The 10,093-nt window shown below is 49.8% G+C and overlaps 1 long non-coding RNA gene across 1 annotated transcript; it reads right to left on the bottom strand.

Annotated features, from left to right (window-relative positions):
* Positions 1–5,778: 5,778 nt before the first annotated feature.
* Positions 5,779–8,430, bottom strand: LOC311517688. The gene is made up of 2 exons (XR_014710759.1): positions 7,242–8,430; positions 5,779–6,581 (listed from the first exon to the last, which is right to left on the bottom strand). It is a non-coding gene; the product is annotated as an uncharacterized lncRNA (long non-coding RNA).
* Between the last annotated feature and the right edge of the window lie 1,663 nt (positions 8,431–10,093).

The raw sequence follows: 10,093 nt of genomic DNA on the forward strand, positions 1-10,093 counted from the left end.
TCACAGTGGAACAAATTGACACAGAAAATTACACACACACACACACACATATTACTTCTGTCATCCCCATGTAAAGTATTACCAGTAGAGCAACTTCAACCAGGCGAATCCATATTAACAGTGAGATTATCCAGCCAGGTATTAGCTCTTTAGTATGGCTGCTGCATAAAAGAATCCGTTCGGTAGCTATAGAAATTTTTTTCCCCCCTGAACAAATAATATTTTTTTTTATAAAAATGTCTTCATGAATATCAGAGAGATTCCTTCTTCTGTCATGTAGTTCACAATGATTTATTTGAGAAAACCCTAAAGGCCCACAAAAAATCTGGAGAACGAGGTAACCAGGATGTTGCAAAACATTTAACAAATCACAGAAAAATATATGGAAGAGGGAGAAGAATACATTCCTGCATTGGGAATTTACTGAACAATGCGAACCATGAAATATAGCTTCGGGAGAGGGAGAAGTCCCTATTTGGCCTCCTCACCAAAAAATTGCATAGACCATCTACCTGCCAGTGCAAGATGGTTCCCTCTGCAGTGTGGACCTGCTTGTGTGGTCCTTTTTCACATGAAAGGCAATGGGAGTTTTGCGAAAGCATTAGCCCCACTAGCCTGTATATTACTGTATATTTATTTTTTGTCTGAGGGAAGAATGGTGTCAAAAATTATGGTTCCCCAGGATCTGTTTAGATGTGATGGTGATAAGTGGTCTATACAAACTTAGATCAATCTGTTCATGATTGATTTTAGTTCTACAGAATGCACACCACCTTCTGCCATCATTTGTGCTGGTGCAGATGGAGTGTGAAATTCTACCGAATCAAACTCAGAGCATTTTACACTGCTTTTGCTCTGGTGTAAATGATGACACAACATGCAGGGCAATGGACAATCAGGACTCGTGTGTATATGTATGTGTGTACATATAGGCAGCAGGTTTAAAACAAACAAAAGGAAGTACTTCTTGACACAAAACACAGTCATCCGGTGCAACTCATTGACATGGGATGTTGTGAAGACCAAAAGTATAACTGGGTTCAAAAAAGAATTAGCTACATTCATGGAGGATAAGTCTATCACCAGCTGCATGCTAAGATGGTCAGGGATGTAACCCCATGCTCTGGGTGTCCCTAAATGTCCAACTGCCAGAAGCTGGGACTGGACAACAGGATGGATCACTCAAAATTTCCCTGTTCTGTTCATTCCACCTAAAACATCTGACACTGGCCACTGTTGGAACACAGGATATTGGCCTAGATGGATCATTGGTCTGACACAGTATGGCTGTTCTTATGTTCATAGCCATATGCATACACATATGCACAATATGTAGAAAGACAGCATGCAGAAAGCGAGAGGCTCTTTCCAGAAGTCCAATGGTGAAACGTAAGCGACAAGAGGAGAAGTCACTCATCTAAACCTTTTCCCCTCCTCGTGCCCTGTTTGTGGGAAATGATGTTTTCTCTGCACGTACACCCTTGCCTTGTTCAGTCAGTGAAAAAGAATTTAGCCAGCTTGAAGCAGTTTGGTTAGAGGTTTGCATACAAGCTTTTCATCTAGGCCTTTAGGCTTTAAATAAACAAATAAATGCAAACAGAAGACCCTGGCTCTGTTGATTCCCCTTGTCTTTCTGATCTGTAATTGCAGCTCCTGATAGTGAGTTAGTTGAAGACTACTCTTTAGACTCTGGGCATTTAGGTGACAGTAGAAATAATATTGCTAAAATCCAGGGTTTCTTTCTTTTCAAAGTGCCTTAATAACAACCTTCTCTACAACAGGCCCAAGCAAAGGGACAGGAGTAAAGCCATGTGCTGGTGTACCTGGGTGAGCAGACATTCCATAGTGGTAGAAGGAACTGCAGGTTTTCTATTTACCCCCTTTATTTAAAGCAATGAGATCATCAAAACAACTGTTCACAGTCTCTCTGGAGTTCTAAATTTAGAGCATTTAAGATGATTTGTGATTCCGGTTGCTGGGAAAGGGAGAAGTCGGGGAGGCAACACATGAGTGAAATATGAATCATGTATAACTGAGGGTTGTCTTGCTTTGCACACACAGGGAGTTCTGCTGGAATGAAGGTGCTGTCCAGGAAAAGCTAAAGAAAAACAGGACTCTCCTTTTTTTAGATCTAAGAAATTTGAATTAATTGAATTAATGTATTAATGTATTTATAAATTATTAATGTGACCAGAGTATTACAAAAGGATTTCCCTTGAAATCTAATCAAAAGGAGCCTAGAATGCTCTCAGTTTTACTGCGGCGGGGGGCAGTGGGGCTGTTTTTGGTGGGGTGAGAGACATGAAACAAAAATAAACTGAAAGAGGGGCAAACCCCACTACAGGAAGGAGAACCCTGAACTTGACCTTGAACGGAGGCTCCCAGTGCCAGGGCCCTGCATTGATCCTTCCTGATTGGCTATCTCACTGGAAGGTGACTAACAGAGCCTCAAATGGGGATATTAAGGCAGTGAAACCTCTGTGGGGATTTATGAGGGAAAGGGTTGGGGGAAACCCCCATTGAGGCCTAGAAGAAGATCATTTGGACATTAAACCGGCCTCTGAATACAACATAAATTGGGTACAGGCAGAGGAGGTGGAAAGGAATAAAAATGAAATAAAATTGTAGATGAAAGTGTATTTGGGTCTTATCTATCTTCCCCTCTATCCTCTCCCCCTGCATCTGCGGTCCCTATTTATCTATGGGTTCCACCCCCTGTGCCCCCATGGGCTGCAGCCTGCTCTGGGCTCAGTCACTCCACCCCCTCCACAGGGGGGAGAGGAAATTGACCTTGAGTCCAGAGCCTGAAGGTTGTTCCGGGGCATCAACTCTTCACACCAGCTGCTGAAGTCTCCCACAGAATCCAACCGGGCCGGAGCCTGGCAGGTTTCTAACCCTTATGTTTACATCAAATGGGGTGGGTGGGAGGACGTTAAAAGCTGACCTGCTTGGAATAAAATTGCAACGACCCGCCTCCCCCCGTGTTAAAAAACAACAAAAACAAAAACAAACAAACAAACAAACCAACCCAGCCCATCTCCTAGTGCCCCCTCCCCCATTTCTATATCTTACTCCTCCACCAAAGAGAGAAAGGCAGCTGGGTCCAGCTCATCCCCAGGGTCAGGGAGGTCTCTAAACCCCGCCAGGTTTATTCTAGTCCCAGCACCGCTCCCCTCGATTCAGATCCCTGACAAGTGTATTGGGGGGGGGGGTCCTGCGTCCCTGCCTTGCAGGGATTAGCCTCAGGGGCCCGATCCTGTCCCCGCCGCAGCAGGAACGAATCCTACCCCAGCGCTGAAGCCAGGAGTCCTGGAGCTGCAGAGATGCGTGTCTCTCTCTAGCTAGGAGCCTTGGCCCCCTTTGGAGCAGTCCATGCAGGAGAATAAGCTTTAGGGGACGAGAAAGGGGGTGGGAGGATCTTTGTTACTGCGGGTTGATTCAGGAGGGATAATGATTTATTTTTTTTTGGTGTGGGGGGGGGATATTTTGGACTGAGATGATTTTTCCCGAGGGATCTGCTCCCTGCAAGAGAGCAGGGCTGTGCGGCTGGAGGGGCGGGGCTGGGGAGGGCTATGGGGCGGTGCGCTGGGGAGGGCTATAGGAAGGTGGGCTGTGGGTCTGATCGAAAGCCCACTGCAGTCAGCGGAATGACTTCACTCACCGGGCTTCGGATCAGGCCCCGGGAATGGGAACTGGAGGGGGATTTACAGCGTTTGCTTTCTGGGGTGCTGGAGCCTGGGGGTGGGGGGGTGTTTACAATGGGGCTTCTGGGGAATGCATGGGGGGGGGCGAGCGTCAGTGGAGCAGTGGGGGGGGGGGGCTTTGTGTAGCCGCAGGGGCGGGGAGCACATCGAAGCTGCTGCCCCTACTGCAGCCAGAGCCTCGAGGCTCCCCCCCGGGGGAGCAGCCCGGCAAGGTCAGCGCGAGGAGCAGCCAGGCGAGAAGGAGCTGGGCCGGGAGCGGAGGGCGCTGCTCACTCCCCTGGCTGCCCGGCTGCCGGTGGCGTGTCTGGGTGGCGGGAGCCTGCAGTGGTCCTCGGGACTGACCCTGGAGTCAAGCCGGTGTCACAGGAACTGGGTGACCCAAGGCAAACCCACCCTCCAGGTTTGGGGTCTCTTTGCCCTGCAATGGAAACAGGTTATTCTGCCCGCTAGCCCAGTCATGCAGGGACCCTCCTCGGGCGCGCCAGGTTCGTGTCCCATCTGGGGAGGAACCCGTTCCCTTTCTTCCACCTGGTGCTGAAGGCTTAGCCCTAACTAGACCGGACAGGACAGCGCCCTGGTCACCCACAGAAACACGCCCCGCCGCAGTGCTCGGGCGCAGGGGGAGGGGGTCGTTTTCTTTCGCTTTGTTTTAAACTTTTTAAAAAAGACACCGGCGAATTTGGACTCCAAATGCCAAGTTCGTCCACGGGTCCAAATCCCGTGGCGAGTTTGAAGTTCCCAGCTCGCAAAATCACCAGTCTTAGCACCGCTCGGGTCTTCCCCTCTCCACCTTTAAACGCAACACCCCCCCCCCCCCCGAAAAGGCCTTTCTAGAAAGGATTTGGTGCTACTAGGAAATGCGCCTGTCGTCCTAACTGGTACCCAAGGGAGGGGAAGTGCGCGCCCAGCGAGGATGAAAGGCAGCCCTAGGAACGTGGAGGGACATTTCCTTTCCGTTTAAATGGATAGAGACTCCCCGATCAAAGATAAAGCACTTTAAAAAATAAATAAATGGGAAACGAACAGCAGTTTAAATACGCTAAATAAAGTACCATTCTCGGGACACCTTGGCTAGACCGCTCGTCCCCGTTCTCTTCCAGAATATTTGGACAGAAATACAGCCCGATAGCGAGAAAGAAATCCCTGCTTAGCTTAAATCCCAGTGCCCTTTTCTACCTCCACACTAGAGGTTACCGACTGCGATAAAATAAAATAAAAATAATCATCTAGAGACCAAATGTACCAGGAAATTCGTTAACTGTAAAGGGGTGTGTGTGTGTGTATTTTTGTAGGTTTGTGGCCTCTACAAGAAACACAAAAATGTTTGGTATGAATCCCACCACAGGTGTCAGAGTAACAGCCGTGTTAGTCTGTATTCGCAAAAAGAAAAGGAGGACTTGTGGCACCTTGGAGACTAACCAGTTTATTAATTAGCTCAGGAAAGCTCAAGCTCAAATAAATTGGTTAGTCTCTAAGGTGCCACAAGAACTCCTTTCCTTTTTGCGAATCCCACCACAATGACCTTGACATCAACTTCCAATGGTCCTTTGACCTTCCCCATGAAAAATAGGTTTGAACTTTGTCTGCATCACTTTCCCAGCCTAAATATTTGGGAAAGAAAGATCCAAGCGGGAGATAAGATTTTTTTAAAGCGATCTAGGTTTGAGTTTTCTTAAAAAAATAATAATATATTTTTTTATATATAAAAACCTGACTCCTTCCACCTTTCACGCAGCTTACCTGAGCCCTTCCCCTTCCCCAAACCAACAGCGGCCCATCTTTAAACTAAAAAAGAGAAGAAAAGAAGAGAAACTCGGGCGAAAAGTCTCTATTTGCAACAAAGAAAACGGATACAGAACACCACTGAACCAGCTTTTATTGGCGTGCCTGGTTTACAACAGCCCGAAATGAACCAAACCAAATGTAAAAAAACCCAAAGGTGCAAACGGCTTTTGGGAGCTGAAAAGATTAAAACAAATCAAAACCACACAGACACACAGACACACACACCTCATGGACTGAAAACATATTAAATAAAGGGAGGGATTTTTAAAAATGGTTGCAAAAAAGGAAGCGAAGTTTGAAGACCTTTAATGCGTGTGTAGAGCAGACAAGGCGATAAACACAGAAAATACCCGCTGTGATTGTATCCTCATAAACGGAGTATATAGCTGTGGATGTGGCTGTGTGTTAACGGGCTCTACACACACACGTTTGATACACCTGTCCCCATACAACACCCCCTCCGATCGAGCGCTCCCCCAGAATTTAAGTCCACTCCGGTTTGTGTCGATTACACACCCGCCCAGCCCTCTCCATCCTGGAGCAAGCATCTTCCAGTGCCTGCGAGGAGAAGGGTTTTGACAGGTGCATTTCCTGCCGCTCAGACGAACTATTTCCTTTCCTCCTAGGGCCCAGCCTGGCATTCTTGCCACTAATAGAGAAGGGGGGGGGGGGAATTGGATCCTGTGTTGCAGAAACCTGTCCCACACCCAGAGGAATTGTTGCAGAGGGGTAGCGGTGTTAGTCTGTATCAGCAAAAACAAGGAGGAGTCCTTATGGCACCTTAGAGACTAACACATGTATTTGGGCATAAGCTTTCGTGGGCTAGAACCCACTTCATCGGATGCATGTTAATTGTCTGTAATCAACAGAAAACCGACACCTTCTCCCCCAGCAAGGCCCTTCCTTGAAGGTGTTGGGTATAATTTGGAAGTGTGTGTTTAATTACCTTCTAATGACTGGGGAGGGGAGACACTCGGGCAGGTAATGTGCAATCAGTGACATGCCAAAGCGCTGCCTTTGAGCACCGCCAGCCAGGCAGAAGCTGACAGGAGTCAGAGCTCCCGTTCACATGGCTAGTCCAGGGGCCTCCATCTGCAATGAGAAATAACAGCAAAAACAAACAAACAAACAGCGAATGAAAAACCCTTTCCGGAGCTGGGCGTTTGGAAGCCGGGGGCCCAACAAGCAGCCCCCCGCGAGCGGGCCGTGGGACGGGAAATGGGGCAGCCGCCGCATCCTGCGGAGGACCCCGCTGGGGCCACAGCCCAGACAGGATCGGCCCCTTCCAAATCAGAGGCGGAACCTCTTTCTGCCCTGCCCCCGCAGCCAGCTGCACCCTGGGCTGGGCCCGGGGCTGGACCTACCAGCTCAGGGCTCGTGGGTCTCACAGCGGCCTCCTTCTCCGCAGGGCGGCGGGGGGCTGGAGGGCGCTTGGCGATCCCAGAGCTCTGGCGGTGTCTAGAGAGAAGGCTGCAGGTGTCCGGCGCTGCCACCGAGCCAGTGATCGGTAAGACCCGGGCAGCCGGGTTAAAGCCTCTATCTGTCTGAATGATTTCAACAGCCCCAAAGCTGGGGAGCCCCTCCCTGCTGCTGCCCCTGTGTGGGGCATAGAAGGGGAGCGGATCCTTCTGAATGATGAAGAGATTTACACACGCACAGGCTTCACACCCTTTCTAGTCTGCGCCCCCTTTGATCCCCCCCTCCAGGCTAGGCCTCACTAGCTGACACCCAAGTGTCATGCAGGCTCCGTACCCACTCTGCTGACCCTGCGGCCTCCAGCGTCCTGTCCGCCCGCCTCTGTCTGTGCAATTCTCCATCCCTCTTCTCCACCCGCCTTCGCCCGGTCTTCTCCAGCCTCCTCTTCTTCCTATCCTGTAAATCATTTGCTTTGCGTCCCCCCCCCCACGCTCCTCATACACATAAACACACCACCTCCCCCCACGCCCAGCCCTCTCCTTCCCTGGGTCTGGGCTAGGGAATAATGAGGCAGATGATGGGTCACTTCTGGAGCGTAATTGGGACCTTTTGTAGCGAGGATGCATGGCTGGGGCAGCTGTTGGGGTGGGGGGGGGCAGCATTACCATACAAAGGAAACAAATGACATGTTTATCCTTCCAAGAGATTTACACACCGCCTGATCCTGCAGACATAAATCTGTCCCAGACACTTTTGATTTACATTATAAGGATTAAAGGGGAAAATACAAAAACAGGCACCGAAAAAGGCTTTCCCTAGTGGTCCGGCTGCCTCCTCCCCCATCCCCCTGAATTTTCAGCAAGTCATCCTGATCAAGATCAATTTAACATTTTAAAACAAACTATTTAAAACAAACGGGGGGGGGGAGGCATTGCACTGAGCAGCTCTTCCTTACGGTAACTAGATTCATGTCACATCCAGATCTCTGTGACAGCTGAATATTTGATTTCCCAACAGAGCTAACTGCAGTAAAAGAGCGCGTGTGTGTGTGTGGGGGGGGGGGTCAGAGAGAGAGAGCGATGATGGCGAAGGGACAGAGACCTCCACACCACAGAAACATGGTCAAGGGGCTGATTTTTTTGAAAGAAAAGGTCTCCTCGTCTGCAGAAATGGAAACTCATTTGCAAATTTTTAACCCCCATGTAACGTACAAATACACAATTGCATCTGTCTATTAGTATTGCATATATCTATATATCTATATCTGTAACAGCTATGGAGATAGAGATAGACATAGACATATATACTTTACGTATGTGTAAGGCTCACATATATGTATATATATGCATATTTTATGGCATATAGATGTATAATTTATTTGCAAAGAACAGATGAGAGATTGCATTACAGTTAGATTAGACAGACTCGGTGTAATCGCTGTATCTCTCTCTCTCTCTCTCTCACACACACACACAAGCCTGGCGCAGCACCCTGCAGCTGCCTTTTCCTCTGCTCTGGGATCGATGCTATTCAGCCTCGTTCTTGGCATTCACCGCGTGCCTTAATTGTATGGACATTTAAATCAAGGTCCGCTGTGAACACGGAGAGAGGGGCCTTTCCTCGGGAGGAAGGAAGAGGAAGAAGGAATCAAAAAAAAAAAAAAAAAAAAGGGGGGGGATAAAAAAAAGAGAGAGAAAAAGAAAAGCAACAACCCCCCCCCCCCACTACCTCCCTCGCACCCACCGCCTCCCCCGCTCCGGGGAGACACACACAGACAATGGGATAACATGCCATGCATTTGAATGGTTGTCTTTGTTCTCCTTGCTCCTGTTTGCGGCGAGCCTCTGTCTCTTTTCAATTGCGGGGGGGGGGTCACCCTTCCTTCCCCTGTTTCTCCCACCCACCCTGCTCCCCCAGACACACAGACAATGAACAGCCCTGCAATGGCTGCTGCAAGGCTGCAGACACCCACTCAGCCAGCCGTGCAAAAGGAAGGGGGGGGGGGGAAGGAAGGGAAGGAGAGGGGAAAAAGGGGGGAAAGAAGGAAGCGATCGGTGGCTGCAGGGTCATCCCGTTACCTACCCTCTGCAAGGCACTGGGTGCGCTTTGCCGCAAAGCCGATGTGCTGGAATAAAGGGGCCTGGGTGAGAGTAATAAACCTTCCCCGTTTGCCTGCTGCAGTCAGTCCTTTCGCTCAGGTCCCAAGTGGTGCAAAAAAAACAGGAGCGGGGCCCATCTGGCTTCTCATCAGCTTTGTCAAGTCTTGCATACGCTAAAATGCTAATGACCTAGATAGCTCATGCAAAATGCAGCAGAGAGAGAGAGAGAGAGAGAGGGAGGGTGGGAGGGAAGAAGGGAGGGAGAGAGAGAGAGAGAGATTGCCAGGGTGCATTACAGACACCCTCTCCAAATCCCTTTCCAGCCAATGCACCTTACTAGGAATACACTGGGCTTTGATTTCAAAGGTCACACAAGTATAATGAGCATAGATCATTAAGAGAGAAAGAGAGAGAGAGCAACAGAAAGAAAGAGAAATAGACAAAATAGACCCAAACAGTTTCTGTAGCATCCACCCTGGTTACATACCTCCCTAAGGCAAAAGACTCCTCCATCGCGAAGAAGAAGAAGAAAGGGGGGGTAGATTGTATCCCCCCCTACATCCTGTCTATAACCCCCCACACTCCATCCCCTCGCCCCCACTGACCGCACACAGCCCCGTGCTCCCCTCTATACAAACCCGGGGGGGGGGGAGAGCCAAGCAGTTCCACCCCCCTCATCCCTCCCCCGGACCAGCTTTTACCTCTTTCGAGCCCCCTCGCCCTCTCTTTCCAGCCCGCGCCCGAAGAGGGATGGGTGGGTGGGAGGGGGACTGGCCGGCTCAGTGGGCGAGGGAGCTGTTGCAAATCAAATGCATTTTGTTTTACAGGTTTAAGCAAGCCTAGCCGTTAATCCAGCAGCTCATCCAACCCCCCCCCCCCCCCGCCCATGCAATCCACAAACACAGAGGCGCAAACTAAGCCCCAAGCTCCTCACACCGCTCAGTGCCCCGATGCACGAGGCTGGCTGTGTTCTGAGTTTCTCCATCCAGTCCTGGGGCTGGTGCAGAAGGCGAGCCAGGTATCTCTGAGTGCATAATCCCTTGGCTGTTTGGGGGTGGGGGGCAGACATGGGTGGGTAGGCTGTGTGCA

Source organism: Lepidochelys olivacea (assembly GCF_965140295.1).
Source record: "Lepidochelys olivacea isolate rLepOli2 genome assembly, chromosome: 3".
Lineage (NCBI taxonomy): Eukaryota > Metazoa > Chordata > Testudines > Cheloniidae > Lepidochelys > Lepidochelys olivacea.